General features: G+C 40.7%; 1 protein-coding gene across 4 annotated transcripts in view; it reads right to left on the bottom strand.

The window, feature by feature from the left end:
* The window catches only part of PAFAH1B1 (platelet activating factor acetylhydrolase 1b regulatory subunit 1), a 64124-nt gene extending 49076 nt beyond the window's left edge, over positions 1–15048 (bottom strand). The window contains exon 1 of one of the 4 annotated variants that reach the window (XM_074974542.1): positions 14932–15048. The gene's annotated coding sequence lies outside the window, so the exon portion shown is untranslated. Of the gene's footprint in view, positions 1–13606; positions 13706–14097; positions 14229–14439; positions 14462–14931 lie in introns of those variants that run through there. The other 3 variants (XM_074974546.1, XM_074974543.1, XM_074974545.1) reach the window with 3 other exon arrangements.
* Positions 15049–16114: the final 1066 nt, after the last annotated feature.

The following is a 16114-nucleotide window of genomic DNA, read 5'->3' as shown; positions in this document are numbered from 1 at the left end:
AGTGAGGTTCTCATTACAGCAGACTCAGGGTGCATTTAGACAGGTTAAATATGGAGGATAGTCAACCAGGCAGTGGAAAGGTGAAGACCTGTTGGATCCTTTCCTGTAGGGAAAAGGATGAAGCAGAATGGCCCTGGAGCCTCTTGTTCTTTTTCTAGGAGGTGATGGGAAGGAAGAGAGTTCTTTTCCAATAGGAAGTAAGCAAGCAGAGAAAGAATAGTACAGGCATCCTTTAAGAGATGTGGAGGGAGGAGCAAAGTTGAAGCCCCTGTTCTTCCAACAGAGAAAAGCAGCAGCAGAGCAGCATATGTTGAGAAGGAGTTATTGGGTGGCAGAGGGCCTCCTGTGTATCTTGGAGCCCTGCAACAGGAAGGTAGCAGGGCAGGTCCTGTGTTTATATTAGAGAGAAGAGCCAAGAATTCATTTAATAGGAAGAAAAGAAGAACAGAGGCCTCACTAATTAATGGGGCACTATAAGAACCCAGAATTTGTATATTTGGGGCAGGAACCCATAATTTATTGAAGACAGAGAGCCCAACTTAAATTAACTGAGTATGCCCAGCATCTTCCACTCTAGCTTAAGCCCCTAAGTATGCTACAACTTAAATTTGTAATTAGCTCCTAGCACAATTGGATCCAAGTATAGGTTACGTACACATACCACACAGTTAGAGGCTGTTACTACCTGTGATAGTTAACAGCACTTCATTCCTGCTAGCCGGTGGCTGCCTTCCTATAACCAGTTCAACACTTTCCTACAGCATGGACAGGATCCTCTAACAAAGTATGTGTAACCAATTTAACTGGCCTTCCTTCTTCACAACAGGCTACATACTGCGACAACCCAGAGCACATTACCATAGGTATCAGCAATACAAGTGTGTGTGCACGCCCTGCTTGTAACATTTTTCCTAGCTAAGGCTGCCTACATTTTCCTAAAATGCATTGCTCCAAACAGTAAGTGCTGACACACAGGCACAGTTGAGATAACAGAAGCTGCTGTGTGGGCAACCTCTATTACTTATAACCAATTAAGGTGACCTAACTGGATATAAAAATGACAGTAAAAAGCTTTAATGAAGACAAGGCCAAAGTGCATATGTGTAGTGTAATAAACAGACATTTTTGGAGTGTCATGGGGAAGCATCCCACTGCAAAAAAGGCAGAAGTACACTAGCATTCTTTTACAATTATTAAAAACTAAATCTTACCAGCTTCTCCTACAGAGGCAAACACCTACTAGTCAAAAGAACAAGCTCGGTGGTCCAAAGTTGTTATAAGAGGAGGAGTCCCCATCAACATCGAGGAAGTCCCCAACAGCATCATGGTAGAAGCAAGTAACATTTACTAGAATTCTATTCCAAGATCTAGCTAAGGGATGACATCTTTGTCACCCTGACAAACAAGAAATCTCCTAATTCATTCCATCTTCTGGAAGCAGCAGCTTACTGCCTACTATGAGAAGCCAACCCCCATTCCTCTATCACTCTTCTCAACTCTTTGTAAACCCCAAAACAGCATTTTTGCTCATCCTCTCTTATGAGCCTCCCCAACAATCCTAGGTATCCTAGATTTCCTGGCACAGTTAAACTAACAAGTTTGATCAACTTCACTGCAGCCAAAGGTGTTATGAAGGAAGAAGTGAAATTGAAAATTAAGAGCCTGTGAAACTGACCCGAATCATCTTAATTTTACTCTACAGCTGCTTGGGAAATCTAAAAGCAGCTGCTAATTGTGGATAGATCCATCGACTCTGGAGAACACTATTAACATCTGTTTATATTCAGCATACTCTTTGCAATCACAGGGCTAGGGTTTTGGGGGAGGTTTTTTTGTTTCTTTTAAAGTTGAGTTTTGCAGAAACTGATGGCTTAGGCTCCCCAAGCAAGTTTCCCCCACTCAGAATTGGAAGGTGGTTTTATGAGTTCCCTGCTGTGATAACTGACATTAAGACAAAAAAAGAGTCTGTTACGTAAGTTTTTCTGTACATTTACAAGTATGTATGATCTAGAGTCTATTAGACCCTAGTCATTCACAACTTTGGTAATTTAAAGGAGACAGTAACAAGTTTTACATGCAGCCCACTAAAATATCCTTGCTCTGTCACTTTTTTTTTAAACCTTTAGCATACTACTACTTTAAAGCTAAGGTAAATGAAGTTCTGATGTGATTTTGCACTTACATGTTTTTAAATAAAGAGTTTCTCAGTTTTCAATACAGTGGAAAGAAGTTATCCAATAACTTGTACAGCAATACAGTAAAAAGTAAGTCTGAAGGCAACAATTGTAAAAGGCATCAGTAAAAATTCAGGACCTGTTTTTAAAAGTGAAACAAGCTCAGGAATATTCCATGAAGGTACAGGTTTAGCTGTGAAGGAACACAGTTATAGCCTTAAAAAAAGCATTGAAATCCAGATTTTAAAGTCAATTTGTCCTAAAATATTTTTAAAAAGATATACAGTTCTCAAAACTTCTGTTTCATCTTAATGATTAGTCTAACACAAGTTACACATTTGAAGAATACAACCGCTTCCAAAACATTCAACCGCAGTTCTCAATATAGTGGCATACAAGCTGAAGGGTTAATCCCTATTTAATATTCATAGACCATATATAAACCTGGCCTAGAGGATTAATTTGTTACTAGATCTATTATGTCACATCATCCTCTTGCAATATTTTAACATTAAAAATCAGAAGGGGGTGAAAAGGCAAAACTAAAATAGACAGAGGATTTCAGTAGTCCAAAACCCAGGGTTACTTTAAAGGGTATCAAAGATTTGTCCATTGTCACGTAAAAAAAACAAACCCACCCACCCACCCGTGTACCAGACATTCCATATCTGCCCTGGAAACTGAGGGACCAGCAACTACCAGTAGAGAGGATTTTTTTCAGAAACAGGGTTATACAAATCTGTGCGACATTATGAAGAACATAGTATGGGTAGAAAAAAGAGTTACACTGAAGAATCAGAAGAAAATTAGACATGGGGATTGCTTAAAAGTAATTTTGAATTTACATTGCAACTAGCAACCAATTTAGGATCCAATGACCAGTGTTTAATTATGTAAGACTGAGTTGTCTTTCAAAATTAAAAAGACAGACAGATGAATATATCAAAGGGACATAAATTAAAAGTCATTTCTGTTTGAAGACTTATTTACAAGTACACCTAAGGCTAGAAGAATTCTCCAATTTTATTATTTTCTGTTTATACATTTGACAGAGCTATGTGTCTAGTCAGCCTTCTCTCTTCATACAAGTTTTCAAACTCACCGAGAGCAACTGACTTAAAAAATGGTGTTAAGCCACAAGCACTGGCACAGGGTAGACGTAACTTGAAACAGATATGAGCTAATAGCAGTCCTTTAAGCACTACCAAAGGCTAAACTACTGTTATATGTAGAGCTGCACTGCTGGTGAATTACATAGACATACAGGGTACTCGGGCCTTAATATGACTCTTTCAAAATACATTAAGAGAATGGTCATTCCCTGGCAGCTTCAAAGATATAATTCTGAAAAATATTATGGGAGAAGTGTGTCAAAGGCATTTCCTTGGATCTAGCCTTATTTCAACGGCTTAATTTTGTTCTAACATATAAACAAAAAGCTGCTCTGAACCAGTGAACTGTAAGGGTGTAACCCACAAAATAGATCCAGTCTCTCTAGAACAAATGGAGTGGAGGGGGAAGGAGGAGAGAAGGGGGAGGACCAGCTAGCCATGGAACTGGTCCAAAAACAAAAAAAAGACAGTGAATTAACATCTATATCTCAAAAAGAAGTTTAAGACATCTGTCTCCATCTGCTGGGAAGAAACTGCATGGTAAATTATAAGGGGGATAAAATATAAACCTCCTATCCTTTTACCACCATATATGTCATAAAATAAGTCAGTGAACAAAGAAGTCACCATACTAAGGTTTTATCCATCCTGAAAAAGTGACCATGCCAGGAAATTTGGTTAAAATACCATTGAATCTTCAAGTAAAGACAGAAACTGAGCTATATTTTAAATAGTATTCCTATATCATACTACAGTCCTGCAAGTCCATAGCTGTAGTACAGTTCAAGAACATGATTAAGAACATTTTTAGTTCCCTCCCCTCTACTTTGCTACATCAGTATTTTGATCATTGCATTATCTACAAATTAGACATGACCCAGTACATAGGTCCTACCCTGGAAGATATTTAGGATTAGTACCTGCTAAGTATGCAGGGATGAAACTAACAGTGCAAAATGGGAACTCACTTTGAGGTGGACTACTCTTTCTTCTGTTCAACCTATGTAGATACACAACTGGTTAAGAAGTTAGAGAAAAAACACTTACAAATCCTTCCACATTAACTATTTTTTTCGAAGAGGTGTCCATACTAACCTCAGATGACTAGGCTGAAACATAAGTCCGACTCACCTTTAAATTATGGCCCAAATGAACAATTTAAAGCAAAATATCAATGTAACCTATTACACATAGGGTTTGATCATAAGAAACACTTAATTGATCAAACAAAAAGGACAAAGATACCAAATTTTGTTTTCAGAACATATTTAATACAAAATACAACTTAACATTACACTCGTGCATGTTTTATTGGCCCAAGATAAAGAAGAAAAATTGGTTGACGTTAGACCACTGCCACCATTCATACAAGGAATTAGAACTCCCACCCCGCCACACACCCCCACAAGGCCGGAGATAAACAGTTTTTAGAAAGCAAGCAATAGCCTACTAAAGTTTTAGAAAATGAAAAAAACATGTCGTACCATTCATTTTGTAAGGTATGTTCTTCAAACAATAAAGAGGTGCACAATGTTCAAAATTTAAAAACTTACAATTCCGTTACAGTCTACTTTAGAAAAAGCAGACTGGAAAATTCAGATTTATAACCAACATTCAGGTGCCTTTCACATATTATCAAGGCCTCGACACCAATGCAATACTGCAAAAATATTTGCCTTTTCAGCACCAAGCCTATTATGAAGTTTTGACCAAACCAAACATGCTACGAAAAGGATTTGCTGGAGCAAAAATGAGTATCAAATTTTGACAAGACTCTGAATTCACTTCTGTATTCCATCATTTTTTTCCTCAGCTTTCCAGTGATTTTGATGGAACAAAGTTTGACAGCTTCCTTCAGAAACAGAAACCATTTGAAATCAGAAACTGGATCTGTTCCTTTTCAAATATTTAAAATTAAAATCTCCTAATTATATTCCATTAAATATATTTTGGCTTCTTCCTGCTCTAGACTGAGTGTATAACCTTGCAATTTAGGATTAGTTTTGTTGGACGTTGATGGAAAGGAGACAGCTTTTCTGTAGAGTTTTCCAGGTTTGCCCATGTGGTTCTCTGTTTTTTTAGACCAAGAGAGGTTTCTCCAACTGCAAATATAGCATCAGCCTGCAATCTGTCAAGCCCCTCTAATATCTAAAACAATTTTAAGCTTAATACCTTTCTGTAGAGTCCTTTGTATAAAGCATGTGTTATGTTTCCATCAAACTCCTCCTGGCAATAATTACAAGTTTAAACTAACATTTTTGATTGTCTTTATATCTCCTTATATATTTTACGAATGTATATCTCCTTATATCTTTACGAATTCCACTGAGTGTCGTTGGGAAACTGAGGCACCAATCCTTTTTTGGTCAACCATGTGGTTGTGGAAGAGTTTCCATCTTCCACAATCAGCTCTGAGATTGTTTAAAGTAGAGTCCCTCAACTACTCAGACATTTAAGATGACTGCACTCAAGAATTTCTTGTCTTTTTATACTTAGTTTTTGTTGTCCGACCAAATGGCAAAGGCTTCCTTATCATACTGCATCTTCAGGAGCTTGAACACATTTCAGTTTTCTTTTCAAAGAGTTAACAGCATCAACAAACACCCTTTTCCTCTGTGGAGCCATTACAGGACCACACCTTATGTTTGCCCGGGCATCCTGCATTGGATTTCTATGTTGATTTTTTTTACTATAAGTTTTTCTCCATTTCTCTTCCAGCATCGAGTAGTGGACCTGTAACTTTAAATTTGTCTGTAGGACTACATCCAGAGTGAAGTACTTCAATCGTTTCCTTAAACTGACTGTTGTGTGTTACACTGAAGGTGATGTGGCCATGAAAAACACTAATACAATCCTATGATGCATCAGATGAGGTATTTCTAGTAGACACAGAAGTGTTATTACCATTATACAAGGCACTCATGAGACCTCATCTGCAATACTGTGTTTAATTCTGATCTTCCATGTTTAAGAAAAACTAATTCAAACTGAAACTGGTTCAGGTATGGTCTACAGGGATGATCAGAGGAATGGAGAACCTACTTTATGAAAGGAAACTTAACGAGCTTGATTTCTTTAGCCTAACAAAATGAAGCAGGAGAGGAGATAAGCTTGCTCCCAATAAATACGTCAGAGGCAGCAGAGGAATTATTTAAGTTAAAGGCCAATGCTGGCACAAGACCATATGGCTATAAACTGGCCATCAATAAGTTTAGGCTTGAAATTAGACAAAGGATTCTAATCACCAAAGAAGAGAAGTTCTGGAACAGCCTTCCAAAGGGAGCAGAAGGATCAAGAAACCTAACTTGTTTTAAGACGGAGCTTGATATGTTTACAATGGGGATGGTATGACGACATTGCCTACAGTGGCATATGGTCATCCCCAACTGTTATTAGCAAAAATATCCAACAGCTGGAGATGGGACACTACACGGGGAGGACTCTGAGTTACTACAGAGAATTCTTTTTGAGGTGTCCAACTGGTGAACCTTACCCACATGCTCAGGGTCTGATTGCCATATTTGGGTCAGAATGGAATTTTTCCCCAGGTCTCACTGGCAGAGACCTTGGGGGTTTTCACCTTCTTCTGCTGTATCAGGTACGGGTCACTTGCTGGTTTCAACTAGAGTAAATGGTGGATTCTCTATAACTTAATGTCCTTAAATTAAGATTTGAGAACCTCAGGCTGAGTTACTGAAGTCATGGATCTATTACAGGAGTGGGTGGGTGAAGTTCTATGGCTTGCGATGTGCAGGAGGTGAGAGATGATCATGGATGGTCCCTTTGGCTTTAAGTCTATGAATCTACATTAGCATAAAATTAAGTTGCAACTTGATAAAGTTCAGTTTGTCATCTTCTGGATCTTTTAAATGTTCTTTGCCATTCAGAGTGAAGTCATAGCCTATTTCCAGCATAAACAAATTTCAATATATGAGTATCTATCTTAATGCATCAGAAACAACAGAAGTCAAAACATGAAAAACCCTAGGTAACACTTCACAGGGCCGTTTTTTTTTGTTTTGTTTTTTTAAAAAAGGGGGGAGAACTTGTTTTCCCCTGCTGCTCTGATTAGAGCATAGTAACCTCCCCAGCCTTGCCCTGGTTTCAAGTATATGAAACACATTTAATATCACTAAAATGGGTGGGAAAGATAAAGGAGAGAATAAAAAGAAAACAATCAAAGATATATTTCCCTGTCTTTGGGCAAGAGACACGTGTCTCTAATTACTATTAATGTAAGAAACATCATGCATCAGGACAGATGTCAAATTTTGAAAGGAATAGTGCCAGCCAACACTATAGTACTCTGTTCATCACAAAGGTCAGTATACAACTGCTCTCAAATTTTCATTCTGCCATCTTCATTTTTCCAAGGAGATGGCACACTGGATCAAAATACGCAGTTCATTTCTGATAGTCATCCTTTCCCCACCCCCCGCCACCCCGCTCTATACAGCATTATGCCTCTAATCTAGGTCAATTAGGAAAAATTATTATTCCACTGTTAATAAATGTACCTTCTGCTTTTAGAAAATCATGCATAAAGTAATGAAACCATACTATCCCTAACTGTATGCAAGAATTCAGGCATCTAAAGAAAGTCAATTAAAAAGAATTGATTATTTCTCTTCCACTTAAAAGGCAGGTGGACCAAGTGTAACAGATAAGTAGGGCAAGTTCAACCACCACCTATTTACTTTAAAAAGAGTGGTATATCGCCAGATGAAAGCTTCAATCTATGGTAAGATGTGTAAATTAACTGATTTTGTTTACTGTGTTAAACTTCCCTACCATACTATCTTACATTTATTTAATACCTAAAATTGAGCTCCCTTTGAGGAGAAGAGAAATCAGCCTTGGGGAGTAAAAAAAGTGACTTATCCAGTTAAATTGAGTCAATTTAGTTTTGCCTAGCATAATAGGAGCAAATATCCTTCCTCTCATAAGCCTCATCAGTCGGGTCCTACCAAATTCACAGTCCATTTTGGTCAATTTCACGGCCATAGAATTTTAAAAATTGTAAATTTAATGATTGCAGCTATTTAAATCTGAAATTTCACAGTGTTTTAATTGTGGGGGTCCTGACCCAAAAAGGAGTTGTGGGGAGATTGCAAGGTAATTATTGTACGGGGTGTTGCGGTACTGCTACCCATACTTCTGTGCTGCTGCTGGTGACGGTGCTGCCTTCAGAGCTGGGCAGCTGGAGAACGGTGGCTGCTGGCAGGGAGCCCAGCTCTGAAGTCAGATCCACCACCAGCAGCAGTGCAGAAGTAAGGATGGCATGGCATGGTATGGTATTGTCACCCTTACTTCTGCGCTGCTGCCTGCAGAACAGCTGCCACTCTCCAGCCGCCCAGCTCTGAAGGCAGCGGATAAGGGTGGCAATACTGCGATCCCCTTAAAATAACCTTGTGACTCCCCAGCAACTCCCTTTTGGGTCAGAACCCTCAATTTGAGGAACACTGGTCTCCCCTGTGAAATCTGTGTAGTCTAGGGTAAAAGCACACAAAAGACCAGATTTCACAGTCTGTGATGTGTTTTTCATGGCCGAGAATTTGATAGGGCCCTAGTCATCAGTATTAAAAACTGAATGTGGCAAAGGTCTTTGTTTTATGTCCCAGAGAAAGCACTATGTCCCATGCTACTATAAAAAACCATTACCTTTAACCAATGACTCAAAAGAAGACATGCCATCTCAGTCACCAACAACCCTTTCTACGACATCTTTTTATTCCTGAAGATCTATCCAAGAACTGATCAGGCACAGTGATATTTTGCATAGAAAACCTGATGAAACTGCAGCTGAAGATTGATGTGACTGCAGACGCATCGATAGGAAGCCTCAGAGATCTGGACATGTAAAACAATTGGGTCTAACTCCATTCCAGAAACAAAAGACTTAAAAAAAATCAATTAAGATGGTAACAGACTAGTAATTATAGTCATTCACCAAGTCCAAGAACTTAAAATCAAGGAAGACAATAGCCATTCAAGAATCAAATACATACTTAATCACAATAACCCTTAACTGAGCCAATAATTGTTTTTTGGTTATCATGATCTTTGTATATGAACAATTTCTTAGAAGCAATTCTATTAAGTGGGAAACTTAAAATATTTGTTAACTGACAATTTGCAGTAAAGTACTTGGAATTCTTTAAATGAATGCATAATATGGATTTTTAGTAAAATGACATGTGAGGTATTGCCCTTGACACTGCTTAGTGTGACAATGTACATATGTAATTATTTTTCAAGACTTATGTTTATATTTTGAGTGCTGTTGAAATAGCATTTTTGCTTGGGTCAGAACTAAAGTTTCTTGTGATGAAATATGCTCTTTATATTTTAAAATGAAGTGTTTATGACTCCATTAGCGCAAGATTATATATCCCTTACTAATCCTTTCTTTGCTTTTATACACTTGGGTTTTGTAAGTGATGGAATAGGTGAACTACATCATTGTTAACTAGTAACTTAAACAGTTTAAAGGACAAGACACCAAAAAGCCCACACCACCATTCATTTTTTTCCCCTCATATAAAATGGGGTTTTTTGTGTTTGTTTTTTTTTAAACTACACAGGATGGACAATTCACTAGGTTAAGTTACAGTGGTACCGTGGTCAATGCAGCAATGGTTCCCACAAAAATCCTTCCTGCATTTGATAAGTGTTGATAAATCCCTTTCCTACTACACAGCTAAATTAGACACTCATGGCACATGCAGTACAGATTACAGCAAGCTGTATGCCAGACTGAAGCCTAGGTCCCAAATCTGTTCCACATCCAACGTATAACTTGCTATACTACGTCATCTCTTAGATAAATCATTGAATCACTGCCTCCTACTGGCCCCAGGTGAAAAATGTGGCTGCTAAAAGTACTTTGCATTTTACAGTAGTCACCAGCAGGCCCAAACACTTTATCAAAGACATTATCCTCATTACACTTGACTTTAGCACAGAAATTGGACTCATCCTGGTCAGAGAGGCTGTGTGGTCTAGTGGATGTGTTATGTGTCTACCACTTTAAAAAAAATTCAAGGTTCTGTTCTGAACTATAAACACATACTTCCATCTGGAAGATGACCCTGTACATATTCCCTCTAAGTCAAGGGAACATTTTGGTGTAGAATGTAGGAGTAGTAGTATTTCTCTTTGAAAAATAGCCTTGGTCAGCTCAGTCTTAAAGTGTTCTGACACCATGTTTTTCCTCTGTCAATTTCAATGACATGGCTCCTTCAGATCATGTCTAATTTACACGTAGCAGCAGATTCTTGAACATTTTACTACTCCTGTGCCCTCCAAGAGTCCATGTCAAAGTTTACCTGTTTCAAATTTGAGATGTAATATGACTGTTGGGCAGACAGAAGAACTTAAAGCAACATGATAATATAAATATTTACCAGTATCTCATAACACCCAAAGGCCCCAATCGGGACTAGGATCCCCACTGTGCTGGGAACGACTTTTAATTACTATTCCAAGAGTTACTTTATAGTATTTTAGTCACAAGAAGTATTCGTCTTCTGAAAATTATGTTATCATACTTCATTCTAAAACAAGGTGGGGAATGGGAGTTACAATGGAGCTCAAAGTTAGCCTTTTAATAAAACTGATTGTAGACTTAACTATGTAGAGGCCAATGCTTCATCCTAACACTTAATGCCAGAACCAGAACCTGTTCTTCCAACACACAGGCCTCTAACATTTGAGAAAGGAGGATCTCTTAACTGGAACCTATGGAAATATCAATATATTCTAAGATGCAATGCAATAAGCCAATAAAGCACACCTGTTAGGAGGAAGATTGGACCTCAAAACAACAAAAATAATTAATAGATTAAGGAAATTTAACTACATGGAAAGTTCGAACAGGCAATAACAAGCTGTTTTTAATTTAAAGGAACCAAACTTTCAAATCAGGATATGATTGTATTTCCCCTGATCCAAACAGTTTAAAGGTGGATGAGTTTTCTACATTTTCCTTTGCCTTTGGGCCAAACCAGTTTTCCAAATGGAAGTTAAGTTCATCAGTTAAATTTGCAACCAGCTTCTACTGTGCAAAGGCTATTACTTCTCCTAACACAATAATTCAGACCACTGCAGTTCATGGCTAATAATAACTTCTCAAATATCCAACTTTTTGCTATTAACTCACATAAATGTATTCAAGGACCACTGACATGCATAACATTTTACAATAGTAAAAATAACCACTGACAAACAAAATACTTATGTATCGTACAGCTAGATGCAAGTTAGATTGCATAGGCCTTAAGGAAAAGATAGTTTTGAAAGTAAGGCAAGGCACTCAGCAAATATTGATTGAATGGCTGTTCTAGGTGTAAAAGATAACATGGAAGAAGGCACAGAGTTGAGAGTAGACGATAAAGACTGAAAATTTTGAAAAGAAGATTGGGTGGAGCTTAGGAAGCAGTGTAGGAAGAAATGATGTCAGATTTGTAGGCAGGAGAGACCTTGCATAGAGCTATACGAGTATTAGCTGCTACTTCCTTCAGAGACTAAAAAATGAACAGGTTATTCCTGTACTAAAGGCACTTAAGATGATGCATTTCATCTTTCCAAGGAGGAAAGTATTCTGCTCAATTTAGCTTTCTTCCTCTTCCGGAGACATCTTACAGGACAGATGTTTTGTTAGTAAGCATAAACCTTTCCTGATCCGTAACACCAGTTTCTCTAGTAAATCAAAATTTATCTTTTAAAAACAACTGCTCTGTAAGAGATATTTAATTTTATGTTAATTTGGCAAATAAGTTTAGTCTATACTCACCTAATACCAGAGACTAAACCCCAAAACAAAAAAGATACAAGCACCACACAAAAAATGATTCAGACAACTTATCAGAGAATCACCCTCAGTTCAATGAGAAGTTTCAGAGTAACAGCCGTGTTAGTCTGTATTCGCAAAAAGAAAAGGAGTACTTGTGGCACCTTAGAGACTAACCAATTTATTTGAGCATAAGCTTTTGTGAGCTACAGCTCACTTCATCCGATGAAGCTCACTTCATCCTCACGAAAGCTTATGCTCAAATAAATTGGTTAGTCTCTAAGGTGCCACAAGTACTCCTTTCCTCAGTTCAATGTTATACTTTCTATGGTCAAGACTGGATTTGGGTGGGAATACTGCTTCTCCTCATTACAAGAGGAGAGTACTTCTAGAGAGAATAAGAAGTCCTTCCTAGACATCTACTAGTTGATCCCTATGGTGTTCCTCAAACGTCTTTGTTCTGAAGCTTTTTCTGTTCATCTTTAAACCTAAGCACCAATATTACCCATGATGCTGAAGGTTTTAGTTGTATGAGAATGCTACACAAAGCAACACCTTTGTACAAGAGCTTTAAAAATCCTTACACATCACTTCACATAACTGCACCACCCACTTTCAAGTCCTGCATTCCCTACACCTTATAAAATTACCCTGCTAGGGCACTGGAGTGTGTAGGGAATACATCAAGTTATATGAATGAACAGAGCACCAAGCCACAATATAGGAATTCAGAATGCATTTTTTCAATTCTTCTGTGTAAACAATCTCCCTTAAAAATGATAATAATCCTTAATTTCATTTAAATAAAGTCAACAACTGAAAAATCAAAGTCAACATATGAAAAGCATAATCAGACAACATAATCCTTGCTTTGCAACAGTGACTGGTCACTTTTTACTGCCAGACAAATCGATATCCACCCTGCAGAAAAATAAACCACAAAACAAAATGCTAGATTCGTTTCATTTCAAAAGATTCCTGCACCACTAGACTCTTCCCTAAAGAAGAGACTTCATTGTTACAGCAATTAGCATTCCCACACCCCAGCAAAATGCAAGCAAAGAAAAAAAAATGCTATGAAAGGGTAATCTAGCCATTTCTCAGCTTCTCCTCCTTACTCCACCCAGTCTCTTCTCTGCTCAATGGCTGCACCCAGCATCCATAAACATGGTCAAATCAAACGAAAACACAAAAACAATAGCCCAGCAAACAAACTAGATAGCGGCAACAAAACCTTTTGTTAAATACATATTTTCTTTGTTTAGCTCCTTAGCATATTTTCCTGTTTTTCAGAGCCACTTTAAAGGCAAATGATATATTTTGGTAGGAGACCCTCCCTCTTCTGAAAGCCAGTTGAACGCTGCACAATTGTTTCATAAATGACAAATCATTGTGAACAGATTCTTCTCCCTATCTCATAAATCTAAAATGTATATGTACCATTTTGCCATAATATACACCCTGAACCCTCCCCACACACACACAGATGATTCAATCAGGTTAATAAATCTAAACATATCATCACTTACGATTATTTTGCAGTCAAACAGTTCAATGAGGGCTTTTAATATAGCTTCAGTAACCTACCACCACCCTGGCTAGGTAATTCATTATGAATTGATTTGACCTGCAACAACCAAGCCCTGCTGCAGCATTATCAGCAGAGAAATTTTACCACAGCTAGTATGGCAAAGGAGGTGGGGGTGTCACATTATTGTTGTATCAAAGGCCAAGCACACTATCTCCTTCACCCTACACACACAAAATTTACATCCACAAAACTGAGCCACCCCAACTTTTTATGACGGTAAAAAAGACGACACCAATCTCAACCCCTCACCCCCCCCAAAACTGCCTGCATATAAACTCCATCCTGCACAAAAGCCAATAGCAGCAGGAAAGATTCCTACTTAGATGTCCATCCTTTCTCCCATCCACCTATTTTTGTCCTAAAAGCCATTTTAATGCCAGGTACTAGGCAGGGATTTGACCCGCCCAAAAATGAGAGATTTAGACCTACCTCCCTCCCCCATTTCTGCTGCAGCTGGTTCTGAAGGTCTGACCCGCCTCCTAGCAATGTTTTTTTCCTTACTAAATCACTGCAAGGAGGTGGGGACGGGTGGGAAACTGACTCAAAATAAAGGCTAGACCTCTCCTCTCTAGTAGCAATCCTGGTTTTGTTGTTAGTGTTGCGGCTGGTTCCGAAGGTCTGGGCCACCTCCTAACAAATCTCAAACGGAACAAGAGAAGGAAGAAACAAAACTAGACCCTCTAAGGGACTTTTTTTTTGGGGGGGGGGGAGTTTACATGACACACACACCCCACCCTCCTCACCCCCAATATATATATATATTTACACTACCAGTCTCCTGTCCGGCCCATCAGCCCTATCTTCTCCTTGCTGGTTTCTTGTTAAGTCATTAGGGGAAGGGGAGAACTAGAGGCCTGAAGGGGGGGGGGGGCAAGAGACCCCAGAGAGAGGGGGCTGGAGCCAACCCAGAAGGGGCACATCTCTCCCCCACCCCCGCCCTGTTTTCCTGTTAAATCACCGGGGGGGGGGGATGAGACCCAGTGATGGGGGGGCTGCCTCCCCTCACACCCCCAGTGCTGCGGAGAAGGGGATGTGAGCTCCCCCCCTTGTCCTCCCACTTCGCCCTGCCCCCCCTTCCCTCCCTCCTCACCACCAACGGGCGCGGCAGCCATTTTGAGAGCCGAGCTGGAGAGAAGGAGGGAGGGGGCACGGGAGGAGGGAGGCGCACGGACCGCAGGGCCTGGCTCGCACCGCCGCTCCCAGATTCGGGGGGACGGACCCTGCTGGGGGCGGAGAGGGGCGCTCCGCGGAACGCGGCCTTACCCGCGCCGCCGCCGCTTCTCCTCGGTCCCAGAGGCCGGTGCCGCCCGTCGCTCCCATTCACCGGCGCTGAGCCCTGTGGAGCGGGTGGGGGTGGCGCTACGGGGGCTGGTGGGGGTGCGGGGGAGGAGAGGGAGGGGGGTCTCGGCAGGCTCCGACCCGCTCTCGCCGCCGCTCCGGCTCCTCGGTCTGTCAGTAGCGCCCCGGCCGCCAGGAGGGAGGGAGGGAGGGAGCAGCTCGGCCCGCCGCACTCACTGCGCATGTGCAGGAGGGAGGGCGGGGACAGGAGCCGAGAGACCATCTTGGGAAGCTAAAGCTGAGGCTCGCGTCCCGGCTTGCACCGCGCCCTGCCGCCTCTCCCGGCATGCACCGGGGGCAGCCCCTTCTTCAAACATCTCCCAGCCCAAGTGCCAACATCTCCCCCATTTCCAGGCCGCAGCCGACCCCCCGCATCCTATCCTCCAGCAGCTACCCCCACCCTTTCCCCCAGTATGCCCTGTCTGCCAGCCCCACACACCCCATCCTCCAGTATCTCCCAGCCCCACACACCCAGCCCCCAGCAAACCCATTCCTGCACACCCTATCCTCCAGCATCCCCCACACCCAGCCCCACACACCCCATCCTCCAGCATCTACCAGCCCCACACACCCAGCCCCCAGCAAACCCATTCCCAACCCCAGGCCTGCACACCCCATCCTCCAGCATCTACCAGCCCCAAACACCTTCATTCTCAAGCCCACAAACTTCCTCCCTATCATTCTCCATTCCCATCTCCACACCCCACACTCCATTTCTCAGCATATCCGACTCCCAGCCCCACAGAACGCCTGTCCCCTGCTCAAAAGAGATGGCGTTGTCAGTTTGAGAGGACTATCTTGTGACATTCCACACAACTCTTCCCTGACATGCCCACTCTCAACACCCATCTCCCACGTATCAGAAAGTGACTGCTCTCCAGTCTCTAGTTAAGTGCATATTTTCAAGTAGACTGCCAGAGATGCATGTGCAAAATCCCAGTTTGTGTGCACATGTAACGATAGATTTGCATCCAGCCATGGGCCCATGCATTTATTTATGTTTACTTATTTGGATTGAAATTCAACATAAAAGAATGCCTAGCTGAAACTCTAGGCACCCTTGACAGTAATTATAAATACAACATGAAAATAATTATGAAGGTGAAAC

Source organism: Natator depressus, chromosome 17 (genome assembly GCF_965152275.1).
Source record: "Natator depressus isolate rNatDep1 chromosome 17, rNatDep2.hap1, whole genome shotgun sequence".
Classification (NCBI taxonomy): domain Eukaryota; kingdom Metazoa; phylum Chordata; order Testudines; family Cheloniidae; genus Natator; species Natator depressus.
This window is presented reverse-complemented; position numbering and strand designations above follow the sequence as displayed.